The 16,602-nt window shown below is 49.5% G+C and overlaps 1 protein-coding gene across 2 annotated transcripts in view; it reads right to left on the reverse strand.

Annotated features, from left to right (window-relative positions):
• PDZK1 (PDZ domain containing 1) overlaps nucleotides 1–16,602 on the reverse strand; it is a 125,328-nt gene that overhangs the window by 97,514 nt on the left and 11,212 nt on the right. The window lies entirely within an intron of this gene.

Below are 16,602 nucleotides of genomic sequence, written 5' to 3' on the forward strand. Positions count from 1 at the left end.
TGTATCTAAAATATAGTCAGTGTTAGACCTATAGGACATAATTAGTATGGTGATAACTCATACCCTAGGGTACATATCATATGTCAAGATACTTTTGGTGCAAAACTGGGGCATTTTCATTCCCGCAGCTACATATCAAAGTATTTTGTCCCGTCTGTAGGAGGAGGTATATAGTTCACATAATATAATGAGATGTATAACATTCTACGTGTGCCCCAGCTTGCACCTTGGGGAGAGTCAGTAGGAGGAGTTGGGGGGAGTTACATGGTGCACAGATTATAATGAGATGTATCACATTCTGCGTCTCTGCCCCAGCTTGCACATTGGGGAGAGTCAGTAGGAGGAGTTGGGGGGAGTTACATGGTGCACAGATTATAATGAGATGTATCACATTCTGCGTCTCTGCCCCAGCTTGCACCTTGGGTTGACTCAGGAGGAGATGTTGGGGGGAGATACATGGTGCACAGATTATAATGAGATGTATCACATACTGCATTATTTGGCGCCATTCTTTTCCCTTTTAATTGCTCCCCATCAAAAAACCAAAAGCATAAAAGCAATCTGACTCCAGGAGAACGTCTTCATCAAGTAACAAAAGACTAAGTTCCAAATCCGCACAACTCCGTTATTTACCTAACGATGCACTAACTGAAGTTAATGTACCGCTAAGTGCTAACGGGAATATTCAAAGCTTCCAAAATGTGCATTAAGTCCGGTCTTATTGCTAAGATGTCCTAGTGCTATCTTTAACAGCCGTTAGCGGTACTTCTATGCAAAAGAGGTGTGGGAAACCTCAACACACACGCACAGCAGCCAATCACGGTAACTCTGGACCTAATGCTGTTTTTTTAGATCATATCTATAGAGATGTAGCAGCTGTTTTCATTGCCGCGACCAACACTCGACAAAAAACACAGCGCTGGGGGAGGTGGCAACCATGACGGCGATGTGGTCCATTCCTTTCAATGGGAACCCCCCGCAACGTTAATCCTCCAGAGCCGCAATCGACACGTGACGGGACCATACGCAATCACGGCATTGAACACAGTTAGCGCTGCTACATCTGTACCTTCCTTTAGTTGCTTCCAGCCCTGAACCCCGGGTCACAGAAAATACGTTGGCCTTGTCCAGGGTGCTGAAGTCGCCCTCTTGCCTTCCTATATTGACTTAGCAATGTAGAAAGCCAAAGTGAATACCCCGGACTACGTAACAAAATGCAGCCAAGACCTATTTATTTACCCCTTCACAGCCATAGTGCATTATGCATGTCTTCAGGGCCACTAAGGTAGCCAAGGCGTGTCTTATCACGATGGTACCTGGCCACTTTAGCCATTTGCTAATGAGCGCCTTAGTGGCTGCTGTTTTTGTATATTGTTAGCTTTGTGGATACCGGTTAAACCCAGGGAACCCAATATCTGTTACCTATTTAGGTAATGTCACATTATTTGCTCTGATGGGACAGAGCTATGTGGCTCTGCACCTAAGCGAGTTTGATGAAACAAAGTTCCACGTACTGTTCTCAGATGGAAAATAATACATGAGTTTCAGTGGCAGGAGGACTAAGCATTATTTATCTGAAAAGATACCCCATCACATCCAAGGTTCCTACAATACTATACAATGTGATGCAGCACCGCCTGGCAGCAAAGGAGCTCAATATAGACAGAAATATATCCTCCAGCGTTTTAATTCAAGCCATAACCATTAATGTTTGCTAAAGTTATACAAATGGTTTGATTGGCAGTGGCTAACAGGTTCTTTTTCAGCCCCGCTGCCCCCCACCCCCCTTCCCCATCACAATAATAATGTCATATGTTAATACTGATTGTGCACTTGTACAGAGAAGCTCAAGCATCTACAACATAGAAATCAATAAAGTAGAAACACAGCAGCTGCAAAAAGGCAAAAAAAGAAGGATTTTTCTCCGCAGAAGGTGGTGTGGGGACGGTTTGCATTTTTGCCGATTTTCACGGGAGACCAGCACTTTTAACACCTTAATACCGAGATCTTTGATTGAGCAAAGCTAAGAGGTAAAATAAATTGTGATTTATTTACAGAATGAACACCCACACTTTAGTTTACAATTACAACGAAAATACACTTACTGGGATGGGGGCAAACGAAAAACTTCAACCCAAAATGAAATCTTGGAAACAAATGTCTCTAGAAAAAAATTCCCAGGAGCGGGAGTGGCTCGCAAACAGAGCTGGATTCCGTCTTTGGTCAGTGGCGCCAGTCGCAACCACTGTTTACTACGCCGAAACTGCTTCGTTCATTCTGCCGCTGTAGTATTGGAACTTGGAACACCAGTTCTTACGAAATCTTTACGCTTGTTATGAATCTTGTAGAATTTTAGAACTGTAGATAGAACTGCTTCCCGATGGGCTGCTGGGATTCTTATACAATACAAAAACCCCTATCCTTAACCCGTAAAGCCAATCTCCTCCGTGGGAATAATATTCCCCACCTAGCCTGGAGTTGCCAATACTTTGGAAACCTTGCAGCGGGCTTCACATTCTGCTAAAGTCATGTGCGAACCTCGCACATTTGCCTCTTAGCATATGAGACCAAACCCCCATACCTGGCGATGCTAGCCCCCATTTGCTAAACTGCCCAGACTTTATACTAGGATGGGAGTACTTGAGGGTCTCCTCCCTGACTAACACCTTGGGTGAGTGAGAGCCTTTCAACTACGGTCTTTTTCCAGACATCCTGCCCTTGAACCAGCAGGATGCTTTAGAAGTCATGGGGTTGAATTTTGTTACTTTGCTGGAATATCCTGCCATACAGTACATTTCAGGGCTTTACTACTTTTGTCACCGGTCCATGGGACAACTACAGTATTACATATATATATATATATATATATATATATATATATATATATATATATATATATATATATATATATAGTGTAGGTACCTGCATATGGGTATGCCTTGACGTGGCATGCAAGCTTACAAATGCTTTGGCCAAAGGGTTTAACAAAATACCCTTTCTCATAGGATTATTATTTTATCTTAGCCTAATTGGTAGGAGCGCAGGAATCGTTCTTTTTGCTTTTCTATACAGTATATAAGGCCTATCTTTTCACCTGCAGCAAACTACTATAGGGAGGAGTGCGGTATTATGTACAGTTTCTCATACATTTCTAAACAACAGTACTTGTAAATTAACTGTTCCCTCTGGTCCGGGCGTCTGAATGAAAATCCCAATATGCCTAACATGTTGGTACAATTAAAACAGGGTTGTGACGTTCTAGGGGCCAAACAGAATGAATACTGATTTAAGTAGATTATAGGAATAGTGAAGAGTATGGTAACTACACTGGCGACACACTTTATTCGAGCTCGGCTAGTCCCACGAATTCGGGTATACCCGGGTGTATTGAGGTTTGTGACTGTTTTCTGCCCGAGTGCATTGAGGTATTTTCCAAGCAGGGATTGAAGCATTTTATTCCCGCTGGCTGCAATACTGCACAGTATATATATATATACTGCATTACAATTCATGAATTTATGCCATCTGGTAGACACGCGAAGCATTGTAGCCTATTAAATCCTAATCATTATCATTTAACAGATCAGCCGCCCGTCAGCCAGGCATGAACCCAGGCTGGGAAGGCAAACGCAACGGGGCTTGTCAGAGGTGAGGAGCGGCGCATTCCAGGTATCTGCCAGGTACATACTGGGTATTTGCTCGAATAAAGTGTGTCGGTGCAGTACTATTTAATGTCAAAACTAGCACAATAATGCACTTGGGTCACCAAAATTCTATGACAGAATTCAAGATTAATGGCACTTTAATATCAAATTCTTTAGGACAAAGGGACTTTAGACATCTTTAAAGATGCTCTTCCATCACTTTCTTTATATTGTTTATAATAATAATAATAATAATAATAATAATAATAATAAAAATTATATACCTGTAAAGCTTTTCTCCTAATTGGACTCAAAACATTTCATAATTACAACATACAGTAAATGAAACATTTTCAGCTATGATTGACACCAAACAAAGGATGCAAATGAATTCATATTTTCTCCAGTGCAAACAACAACATCTCCAAGATACAACATGTCCTAGGATGTATTGTACTTCTTTGATTTGCAGAATGATCTGTAAAATGTGTGTTAGAGTTAAGCAATCATGATCTCTGTATGAAACTAGCCTACGTGTAGTTTCCTTTTTAATTACAAGCATGTTACCTATTCTAAATTCCTCATTTTATTGCCAGCTTCCCATTTAAAGCTGCAGTTCAAGCTGTCGTTTTAAAAGAAATTCCATTCAATACATGCATCAATACAATTTGCACACTGTCAAGTGATTAGCTAAGTTGCCGATTGATCCGTTTTCCTGTAATCAATCGCTGAAGATTCGGCTCAGGGGTTCCTTATATCGCTGTTAGGGCTGCAGAAGATTACCCACGATGCAAAGGTCTGTGGGGACGATCATGTGACCAGGCAGGGACTAGATACAATTGGTGCACTGCTAGAGAGAGGGCAGGGCTCCAGAGCCAGAGCCTGTCTCTGAAGAGGAAGGGGATGTGACTTTGTAAATGGTTGCTATAGATACAAAAAAAGCTTGTTACATTATAATACATTAAAAAGTCTTTTAATTTGTTTTAAAAAAATGCTACAAGTATTTTCTCATAGTACAGAACTGATTTCTTTATAAAAAAAACACGTAGGATATTGTTTGGTCTGAAGCTGTAATGTCATGTATAAATCTATTAAGAAGATGTATCAATGTACAGTATGTACTCTTACAAAAGGTACGGTTAACATTACAAGTACGATCCACATTATCGGCCCTACATTTCAAGAGGCTGAATAGAGAAACAAATAATTACAAGCTTTTTGTACAATCTAATGCTCTATAAGTTGATGATCACAACCCCAAAGACTGACCAGTCTACGGTACCTACCCAAAATACTGTACAGGTATGCCCAGTTCAACTATCATCAAAAGGATAAGATTATCGAAGATATCTCTGTCCCTCTTAAAAAAACTGGCCTCGTTCATTCTGACTGCGGCTCGCTGCTCAATAGCAGCTAATTGGAAAAAGATTAAACCCCCTTCTAAGCAAATGGTCCTTCGCAAGGTAAGCGAGGTCAAGCTTATGGAATACCTATCGGCGCTCCTGAAACAGAATATAGTACAATATGAGAAAGTTTGGGCACAGTGGCCTTATAATTAAAGAGATTAAAAATGAGATATGGAAGCTTCAGTTGGACTCTGCATTAGACCACTAACCCCTCTAAGGGGGAGTTCATGTCTACTCAGGGTCTTTTGACAAGGTGGAGGGGAGGACAACTACACCCCTTCCCTTAGCTCTCCCCGTTCCTATCCCCTCTCTCCCCCCTTCTTCTGTTCTTCTCTCTTCTCCCCCTCTCTCTCTCTGCCTATCCTTTACAGTACTAATATAAGGGGTTTGATCTAAGATCCTCCTAAAACTGTTAATTCTCCCGGACGGGATCTACATAGTAGAATCTAAATGCATAGGAGGTTACAAAATACTAGGGGCAGATCGCCTCTTCTCGATCAATCAACCTTGAGATGCTTCGGGTTGTTCACTTTTAAATGTATATGTTAATTAAGTTTACTGTCTATAAACAACCATGTGATGTGAATGTACCCCTGTCAGAAAATAATAAAAATGTTTGAAACAAAAAAAAAGGATAAGATTACAAACTCATACAGTAGAGTGTAGAGTGTACAGTTAATAAAGCCATAAATGACCTATCTATGGACATATTGTCCCACTCAGTCAAATCCACACAGACTATCTCAGTCACTCACAGACTAACTAGCTCTTCTACACACAGAGACTAGCCAGCGCTCACAGACTGATGTAACCATGCTGTAAAATGGCTGCAGTCATCTCTCCTGCTGACAGTAAGGCCTGGTAAGTTATGGGCATGCCAGCAGTAATCATGGAGGTTTGCCCTCACACCCTGGTGAGGTGCCCTGTGTATGGATGGGAGTGGTCACAGGCTCTGACTCCCTGGTTGGTGATGTCAGAGTTGTGTCAGCTCCCAGAGGATACGTAAGGCACAGCACTGATCAAAAGTTAGGAAGTAGTAGTAGTTAATAGTTGGAGGAGTTCAGAGTTGATATATGCTGCAGGAATAATGAGACTGTGACCAGGGACCTGGCGCAGAGTAGATATCCCTACGGGGATAGGGAATCCCTACATTAGGAGGACAATACCTTTCAAAGGGAAGTACGGTGAACAATGGAGGGCTAGATTCACCCGTTGTGGAGGGCAGCTGGCCCACCGTACTAATAAAGATGACTCTGATAAAAGAGACCCTCGTGTGTAAGTGTGGAGTGATTACGCAGGGGGCTGCACCACAGAGGAGTTCCTCACCAGGACCATCCACAAGCGGACGCTGGGATCCTGATGAGGTGGAGGCGCTGCACTGGATATAGGTAGGACTCAAGAACACTACCTCAGCTGCCTGTCTGGGTTGGCAATCCCCACACAACATCATGCGGGAGACTCAGGAGTCCTGTTGCCAACAGGTGCACCACCAGACATCACACTGTAATGGGGACTGGTTAGACCACAGGGGCCAATATGAGATTGGGTGGGTCAGGCCAGTCCAGAAAATCCGTTACATTTGGAGGCGCTGCTGAGAGAGACCTGTCAACAGGACAGGCTTTTGCTAGGTCACTTGGAAACAGGGAGAGTGTCTGCTGCCACTTTGTGCTGCGTTGGGACGGACCTAGGGGTAGTCAGGGGGCTGATGGAGTTGTCAGTTCGCAGGGACGACCTAGGGGCCTGAAAGGAGTTGGGGGTTTGGAGCCGGGCTATAGCTGTCCTAGTCACCTTGAGGTAGTGCTAGTTGGTAGGATGCCTAAAGGGATAGCCTGTTAACGTGGTCAGGAATCCTGGAGAGGGTCTGCGCTAGGCTAACCAAGATCGGTAGACGCCCCAGTACTGCATGGAAGCCCCAGAGTACTCTAGCCCATTCCAGACCACTCACCATAGGGAGCACAGACTGGGAGGAAGGAGATACAGCAGACACTGAGAGAGTGAGCCTAGCCTGAGGTAGTGCATACACGAGTCCAGCCTACATTAGGTACACATGGTGGTGCATCAGGGAAATCTTTATTGTACCGGTGTGGTGGCTGCCCCGCAGAAAGGAGCCCCATGTACAATACTACTGAGTGCAATGAGCAATTGGCGACCGCAAGAATGGAGGATCCGCGCGGTGCGGATAGTCCAAAATGGCGACCGGGGGTTGATGGGGAGAGCACACCTGGCGTGCGCCCCGCTGAAGAACAAACTGTTGTCGACATGTCTGTCACAGGTCTGCTTTGGAGCGGAGTGAGAGCCGTAACCGCCCCGTTTTGGTCCTGCCTAGGACACCGAGGTGCTACCCTGGAGGATTGTGTTGAGGACATTGTTGTGACCGGAGGAGAACACAGTGAGAGTGAATGTCAGTTGACTTGCAAACAGATGAACGCTACCTCATTCATTGATCAGACTGACAGTGTAACCCAAAATGGCGGCTCCCGCTTCCCTGGGAGACCGCATGGGCCGATTGCAGGCCATTCTGCAGATGCAAAGATTGCAAAGAATTGGCCCGAAGTGGCGCCAACAGGAGAGCCCCGCCTAATGGGGGGTATGGCGCGAAAGCTGCGGCCGCGCCTTCATGGACAGTAACTCACTCAGCCCCAGTGCTGAGTCAACCACTTAGTCTGTGGGACCCTCCCCTAATATCAACCAGGGAGAGTGGTTTCCAGCTATGCCCCGTGGGTGTGAATCCCGCGGGCCCAGGAGCTGGTGCGCTGACTGCACCATTGCCAGAAGTAATTCCGGCAGCTGAAATTGTGTGCAAAAACGAAGGATACTTTGCACGCAAGGCAGCTGAAAGACAACGGCTGGAGTTGGTGGCAAAAGAGGAACCCCACCCTGTTGGGGATAAGCACGCGAAAGCTGTGGTCGCGCCCTCTAGGACTGAAAGAGGTGTGGCCTCAATTAAAGGACATCCTATCCCATTGTGGGACCCGCCCATAATCGCTACCACTGGGAGCGGATTCCAATTGTGTCAGATGAGGGCGGAGCTGAACCAAGGAGTGGCTGATCATTCAACCCCTGTTGGTCACTCACGCAGAACCAGCTTCCCGAACAGACCAGTGTTGAAAGTGGCTCCCACCAAGACCATGGCCTGCTCTCCAGATGTGAACCGGATGGTATCTACTCAACCCTACGCAGTACCAGGGGGGGTACTAGTGATACGCGTAGGGGGCGCGGAGACAGTAGTGGGCCTCTGCCTGCAATGCAGACTGCCCGGCGGCACCATGGGCACGGCGGCGCGCTGTCTCCAGTGTGGCACACAATACCTGTGGCCAATGCCCACATTTGTGCCCATTCAGACCAATGACCCAGGGGGGAATACGGCTAGGCTGTCCGCCGAGTCCCCCGGTGCACTATGGACCAAGGATGCGGATCCAGAAGAGTGTGAAGTGGTCGGTCCGGCAACCGACCGAGAGAAAAGAAGGCGGTCGCCGCGCTCGGCGACCCCAAGTACCCTTAGTGCGGATCCCTCGGACGAGGGGCCCAAGGAATTAACTAGTACCCTGGTCTGGCCGGTGGCGGTGTCCGGTGGAGGGAATGGGGTAAAAAGACCACTTACCGGGAGTGACAGCGGAAGGAGTCGAGTGTCACCGGTGAAGCGGAGACCGGAGAGGCGGAGCCAATCTGTTCCGGGGGCCGGCGGGTCCAGTGGCAACGGGCGATCCACGCCCAACCTACGGACTGGTAAGGATAGTCCCTGTCCTTGCCAGGGTCCGATACCACTGCTCGAGGAGGAGAGGCCGTGCCAGGCAAGGACGGCGCACGTGGACGCAGGCAGACTTCCGGACCTAATCGTGGAGGAAGAGATCCCGCATGGGGGTCCATCCCAAGATGGCGGCGTATCCGACTCCAGCGATGACGGCGTTTCCGGCGGAGGTGGCGGAACGAGCGGAAGTAGAGGACACGCGTCTCAGCGATCGGGTGGTGGTTCCCGATCGATTAAAAAGACCCGGAGCAAGCGGCGGGCCGAAAAGGGTGAGACGCAACCGGCGATACCACTGTCCAGTGGTACGGGACAATCCAATGACGACGAACGGGTCGGAACCCCGCGGCTGCCAACTGCTTACCCCTACGCCCAACCCCACGCCCTAGATAATGCCCCTGTCCCAGTCACCTTTTCCCGGGGATCATCATCCAGTTTGGGGGTGTCGGAAGGATCCTTGGGGGTTGGTGAGAACCGGACTGGGGAAAGACTGAGCAGCTTTGATTCCGAGGGTGGCTCAAGGGGAGGAGGACAATTGGGACAGGTATCAAAGTCCCGGTGGGTGCCTGAAGAGGCAGATATACCTTCTGGGGGGGCCCCAAAACATGAGAGATAGTCCAGGCCCCGTTCTGCAGGGACTTCTGGGGTATGCTCCTGGGAGGGTACAGATGAGGGAGACTCTCTAGAGTGGGCCGAGAAGCCTAGGGAGACCCGTTGGTGGGCGCCTTTATTTGAGGGGTACGTGGGGTGGATGGACCGCACGCGGTTCTTGTTAGAGAAGGATGACATCGTGGACTACTGGTGGGCTAAAGGGGAGTTCACGCCCGCCGAGAGGAAAAAGGAGATGCAGTTCAGGTGGTTCATGATAGGCAGGAATGAAATAGAACCCATGGGCCCTGATATATTGTCCGACCCTGTAAACCCAGATGAGCCCTTATCCTGGGTATTACCAGGGAGAGCAGGGAACGCCAACCTAACTAGGAGTAGTAGGGCTGAAAGGGCGATCATTGCAAAATATAAGTACTCCCATGGATTGGAGTACCCGTACGTTCCTGAACCCCTCATGCAGGAGATTGAGGACAACAGGGATCAGTGGTTAAGGGAGACCATAGAGGAGTATATGGTCAACAAAGGGGTGCCATTACTGGTAGTAAGGCAGAGGAAAGGATCGATCACCTGATAAGGGTATGGAGTATCGGGCGAAGTGTGTACAAACACATAGTAGTATACAGGCCTGAGAGGGGGTTGCCGCGTAACTACAGTGTAACTGTTCTGGACATGGGGGGTCGGGAGGTGAAGAAACCTGATCCCCGGCACTACTATTAGGAGGTACTGGGTAGCATTACGCGGGTTCGTGGCTGCTGGTCAGGGCGTGCTTGGCGCAATGAGACTTGTTATGTTATAAAGATGATGTTCTAATAATGATGTGTGTTCCATTTTACAGTGCTTCCTGAAGAAATGTACTGCAAATTTAGGTCCCAGCCGGGGACGGTGGGATTCACCAGGGGGAGAATTTAACCATGCTGTAAAATGGCTGCAGTCATCTCTCCTGCTGACAATAAGGCCTGGTAAGTTATGGGCATGCCAGCAGTAATCATGGAGGTTTGCCCTCACACCCTGGTGAGGTGCCCTGTGTATGGATGGGAGTGGTCACAGGCTCTGACTCCCTGGTTGGTGATGTCAGAGTTGCGCCAGCTCCCAGAGGATACGTAAGGCACAGCACTGATCAAAAGTTAGGAAGTAGTAGTAGTTAATAGTTAGAGGAGTTCAGAGTTGATATATGCTGCAGGAATAATGAGACTGTGACCAGGGACCTGGCGCAGAGTAGATATCCCTACGGGGATAGGGAATCATACATTAGGAGGACAATACCTTTCAAAGGGAAGTACGGTGAACAATGGAGGGCTAGATTCACCCTTTGTGGAGGGCAGCTGGCCCACCGTACTAATAAAGATGACTCTGATAAAAGAGACCCTCGTGTGTAAGTGTGGAGTGATTATGCAGGGGGCTGCACCACAGAGGAGTTCCTCACCAGGACCATCCACAAGCGGACGCTGGGATCCTGATGAGGTGGAGGCGCTGCACTGGATATAGGTAAGACTCAAGAACACTACCTCAGCTGCCTGTCTGGGTTGGCAATCCCCACACAACATCATGCGGGAGACTCAGGAGTCCTGTTGCCAACAGGTGCACCACCAGACATCACACTGTAATGGGGACTGGTTAGACCACAGGGGCCAATATGAGATTGGGTGGGTCAGGCCAGTCCAGAAAATCCGTTACACTAACTAGCTCTTTTACACACACAGAGTAACAAGCGCTCACAGAATAGCTAGATCTTCTACACACACAGACTAACAAGTGCTCACAGACTAACTAGTTCTTCTACACACACAGACTAACCAGCGCTGACAAACTAACTAGCTCTTCTACACACAGACTACTGAGTGCTCACCGATTAACTAGCTCTTCTACACACACAGACTAACCAGCACTCACACACTAACTAGATCTTCTACAAACACAGACTGACGAGTGCTCACAGACTAACTAGCTCTTCTACACACACAGACTACCCAGTACTCACAGACTAACTAGCTCACTCACCTATAGACTAACCAGCTCACTCACCTACAGACTAGCTAGCTCACTCAAATACACATTTTTCTTTTGATTTCCTCTTTACGTTTACATGTTCCGCTCATATCCTGGAGCCGGGGGCAGGACCCCTGCTGTCTTACCCCAGCTGTAGCAGATATTTAGCTCTGCTTGAATCATCACTAGTGAGCCAATGAACAGGGGAATATCACTACGATATATGGCTTTACCCTGAATACGTACTGGGAGGGACCACTGGTTTCTCAGTAGTAAGACTGCATAGTCCTGCATGGGAAAAAAACTCAGTTATGGTAAACTTAAAACAATGAAGTGGTTTGCTGATTTGATTGTTATATTCTATGAGAAAAGGGATCTGTGGAAGGTTGCAATGGTTTAGAGATTTGCATCACTATTATACAGTGATAAATAAAGAACTATTAGTACATCTTGTTTTGTATAAAAATGTTACATTACATCTGATATTAGACAACCAAAGTTTTGAAGAGGTGAACAGTACGACAGTCACACCCTTTGCATGAAATCTATTTATAACATGGGGCAGGATATTAGCACAGGAAACCAGTGATACCAGCTGGAACTTTCTACCTGCTGTGCAGAGGCTGTGCAGTAACAGATTCAAATCAGCAACCTCTGCAGCAAAAAGAAGCTTCCAGCTGTATGTCTGTCAGAGAGGCCTGCAATACGCTTACTCAGGCAGGGAAGGGGTGTCTGTCAGAGAGGCCTGCAATATACTAACTCAGGCAGGGAAGGGGTGTCTGTCAGAGAGGCCTGCAATACACTTACTCAGGCAGGGAAGGGGTGTCTGTCAGAGAGGCCTGCAATACACTTACTCAGGCAGGGAAGGGGAGTCTGTCAGAGAGGCCTGAAATACACTTACTCAGGCAGGGAAGGGGTGTCTGTCAGAGAGGCCTGCAATACGCTTACTCAGGCAGGGAAGGGGTGTCTGTCAGAGAGGCCTGCAATACGCTTACTCAGGCAGGGAAGGGGTGTCCGTCACAGTGGCCTGCAATATGCTTACTCAGGCAGGGAAGGGGTGTCTGTCAGAGAGGCCTGCAATATACTAACTCAGGCAGGGAAGGGGTGTCTGTCAGAGAGGCCTGCAATACACTTACTCAGGCAGGGAAGGGGTGTCTGTCAGAGAGGCCTGCAATACGCTTACTCAGGCAGGGAAGGGGTGTCTGTCAGAGAGGCCTGCAATACGCTTACTCAGGCAGGGAAGGGGTGTCTGTCAGAGAGGCCTGCAATATGCTTACTCAGGCAGGGAAGGGGAGTCTGTCAGAGAGGCCTGCAATACACTTACTCAGGCAGGGAAGGGGAGTCTGTCAGAGAGGCCTGCAATACGCTTACTCAGGCAGGGAAGGAGTGTCTGTCAGAGAGGCCTGCAATACGCTTACTCAGGCAGGGAAGGGGTGTCTGTCAGAGAGGCCTGCAATACACTTACTCAGGCAGGGAAGGGGAGTCTGTCAGAGAGGCCTGAAATACACTTACTCAGGCAGGGAAGGGGTGTCTGTCAGAGAGGCCTGCAATACGCTTACTCAGGCAGGGAAGGGGTGTCTGTCAGAGAGGCCTGCAATACGCTTACTCAGGCAGGGAAGGGGTGTCCGTCACAGTGGCCTGCAATACGCTTACTCAGGCAGGGAAGGGGTGTCTGTCAGAGAGGCCTGCAATATACTAACTCAGGCAGGGAAGTGGTGTCTGTCAGAGAGGCCTGCAATACACTTACTCAGGCAGGGAAGGGGTGTCTGTCAGAGAGGCCTGCAATACGCTTACTCAGGCAGGGAAGGGGTGTCTGTCAGAGAGGCCTGCAATACGCTTACTCAGGCAGGGAAGGGGTGTCTGTCAGAGAGGCCTGCAATACGCTTACTCAGGCAGGGAAGGGGAGTCTGTCAGAGAGGCCTGCAATACACTTACTCAGGCAGGGAAGGGGAGTCTGTCAGAGAGGCCTGCAATACGCTTACTCAGGCAGGGAAGGGGTGTCTGTCAGAGAGGCCTGCAATACGCTTACTCAGGCAGGGAAGGGGTGTCAGTCAGAGAGGCCTGCAATACGCTTACTCAGGCAGGGAAGGGGTGTCTGTCAGAGAGGCCTGCAATACGCTTACTCAGGCAGGGAAGGGGTGTCTGTCAGAGAGGCCTGCAATACACTTACTCAGGCAGGGAAGGGGAGTCTGTCAGAGAGGCCTGCAATACGCTTACTCAGGCAGGGAAGGGGAGTCTGTCAGAGAGGCTTGCAATACACTTACTCAGGCAGGGAAGGGGAGTCTGTCAGAGAGGCCTGCAATACACTTACTCAGGCAGGGAAGGGGTGTCTGTCAGAGAGGCCTGCAATACACTTACTCAGGCAGGGAAGGGGTATCTGTCAGAGAGGCCTGCAATACGCTTACTCAGGCAGGGAAGGGGTGTCTGTCAGAGAGGCCTGCAATACGCTTACTCAGGCAGGGAAGGGGTGTCTGTCAGAGAGGCCTGCAATACACTTACTCAGGCAGGGAAGGGGAGTCTGTCAGAGAGGCCTGCAATACGCTTACTCAGGCAGGGAAGGGGAGTCTGTCAGAGAGGCTTGCAATACACTTACTCAGGCAGGGAAGGGGAGTCTGTCAGAGAGGCCTGCAATACGCTTACTCAGGCAGGGAAGGGGAGTCTGTCAGAGAGGCCTGCAATACACTTACTCAGGCAGGGAAGGGGAGTCTGTCAGAGAGGCATGCAATACACTTACTCAGGCAGGGAAGGGGTGTCTGTCAGAGAGGCCTGCAATACGCTTACTCAGGCAGGGAAGGGGTGTCTGTCAGAGAGGCCTGCAATACACTTACTCAGGCAGGGAAGGGGTGTCTGTCAGAGAGGCATGCAATACCCTTACTCAGGCAGGGAAGGGGTGTCTGTCAGAGAGGCCTGCAATACAGTTACTCAGGCAGGGAAGGGGAGTCTGTCAGAGAGGCTTGCAATACACTTACTCAGGCAGGGAAGGGGAGTCTGTCAGAGAGGCCTGCAATACACTTACTCAGGCAGGGAAGGGGTGTCTGTCAGAGAGGCCTGCAATACACTTACTCAGGCAGGGAAGGGGTATCTGTCAGAGAGGCCTGAAATACACTTACTCAGGCAGGGAAGGGGTGTCTGTCAGAGAGGCCTGCAATACGCTTACTCAGGCAGGGAAGGGGTGTCTGTCAGAGAGGCCTGCAATACGCTTACTCAGGCAGGGAAGGGGTGTCCGTCACAGTGGCCTGCAATACGCTTACTCAGGCAGGGAAGGGGTGTCTGTCAGAGAGGCCTGCAATATACTAACTCAGGCAGGGAAGTGGTGTCTGTCAGAGAGGCCTGCAATACACTTACTCAGGCAGGGAAGGGGTGTCTGTCAGAGAGGCCTGCAATACGCTTACTCAGGCAGGGAAGGGGTGTCTGTCAGAGAGGCCTGCAATACGCTTACTCAGGCAGGGAAGGGGTGTCTGTCAGAGAGGCCTGCAATACGCTTACTCAGGCAGGGAAGGGGAGTCTGTCAGAGAGGCCTGCAATACACTTACTCAGGCAGGGAAGGGGAGTCTGTCAGAGAGGCCTGCAATACGCTTACTCAGGCAGGGAAGGGGTGTCTGTCAGAGAGGCCTGCAATACGCTTACTCAGGCAGGGAAGGGGTGTCAGTCAGAGAGGCCTGCAATACGCTTACTCAGGCAGGGAAGGGGTGTCTGTCAGAGAGGCCTGCAATACGCTTACTCAGGCAGGGAAGGGGTGTCTGTCAGAGAGGCCTGCAATACGCTTACTCAGGCAGGGAAGGGGAGTCTGTCAGAGAGGCTTGCAATACACTTACTCAGGCAGGGAAGGGGAGTCTGTCAGAGAGGCTTGCAATACACTTACTCAGGCAGGGAAGGGGAGTCTGTCAGAGAGGCCTGCAATACACTTACTCAGGCAGGGAAGGGGTGTCTGTCAGAGAGGCCTGCAATACGCTTACTCAGGCAGGGAAGGGGTGTCTGTCAGAGAGGCCTGCAATACACTTACTCAGGCAGGGAAGGGGTGTCTGTCAGAGAGGCCTGCAATACGCTTACTCAGGCAGGGAAGGGGTGTCTGTCAGAGAGGCCTGCAATACGCTTACTCAGGCAGGGAAGGGGTGTCTGTCAGAGAGGCCTGCAATACGCTTACTCAGGCAGGGAAGGGGTGTCTGTCAGAGAGGCCTGCAATACACTTACTCAGGCAGGGAAGGGGAGTCTGTCAGAGAGGCCTGCAATACGCTTACTCAGGCAGGGAAGGGGAGTCTGTCAGAGAGGCCTGCAATACACTTACTCAGGCAGGGAAGGGGAGTCTGTCAGAGAGGCCTGCAATACGCTTACTCAGGCAGGGAAGGGGTGTCTGTCAGAGAGGCCTGCAATACACTTACTCAGGCAGGGAAGGGGTGTCTGTCAGAGAGGCATGCAATACCCTTACTCAGGCAGGGAAGGGGTGTCTGTCAGAGAGGCCTGCAATACAGTTACTCAGGCAGGGAAGGGGAGTCTGTCAGAGAGGCCTGCAATACGCTTACTCAGGCAGGGAAGTGGTGTCTGTCAGAGAGGCCTGCAATACGCTTACTCAGGCAGGGAAGGGGAGTCTGTCAGAGAGGCCTGCAATACGCTTACTCAGGCAGGGAAGGGGAGTCTGTCAGAGAGGCCTGCAATACAGTTACTCAGGCAGGGAAGGGGTATCTGTCATAGAGGCCTGCAATACGCTTACTCAGGCAGGGAAGGGGTGTCTGTCAGAGAGGCCTGCAATACGCTTACTCAGGCAGGGAAGGGGTGTCTGTCAGAGAGGCCTGCAATACACTTACTCAGGCAGGGAAGGGGTATCTGTCAGAGAGGCCTGCAATACGCTTACTCAGGCAGGGAAGGGGTATCTGTCAGAGAGGCCTGCAATACACTTACTCAGGCAGGGAAGGGGTGTCTGTCAGAGAGGCCTGCAATACACTTACTCAGGCAGGGAAGGGGTATCTGTCAGAGAGGCCTGCAATACACTTACTCAGGCAGGGAAGGGGTGTCTGTCAGAGAGGCCTGAAATACATTTACTCAGGCAGGAAAGGGGTGTCTGTCAGAGAGGCCTGCAATACAACCTCACCCATCCAGCGTACATCTGCGTTGCTCCAAAGGCGCACAGCCTGATGAGGGCCCCCCAAGAACTGCTCCCCTCTGCACAGGACCAGCGTGCTAAGGGTTAACATGTGCTTGTTCTTTGTTGAATGGG

This window comes from Ascaphus truei, chromosome 3, assembly GCF_040206685.1.
Source record: "Ascaphus truei isolate aAscTru1 chromosome 3, aAscTru1.hap1, whole genome shotgun sequence".
In the NCBI taxonomy this organism is placed as follows: Eukaryota; Metazoa; Chordata; class Amphibia; order Anura; family Ascaphidae; genus Ascaphus; species Ascaphus truei.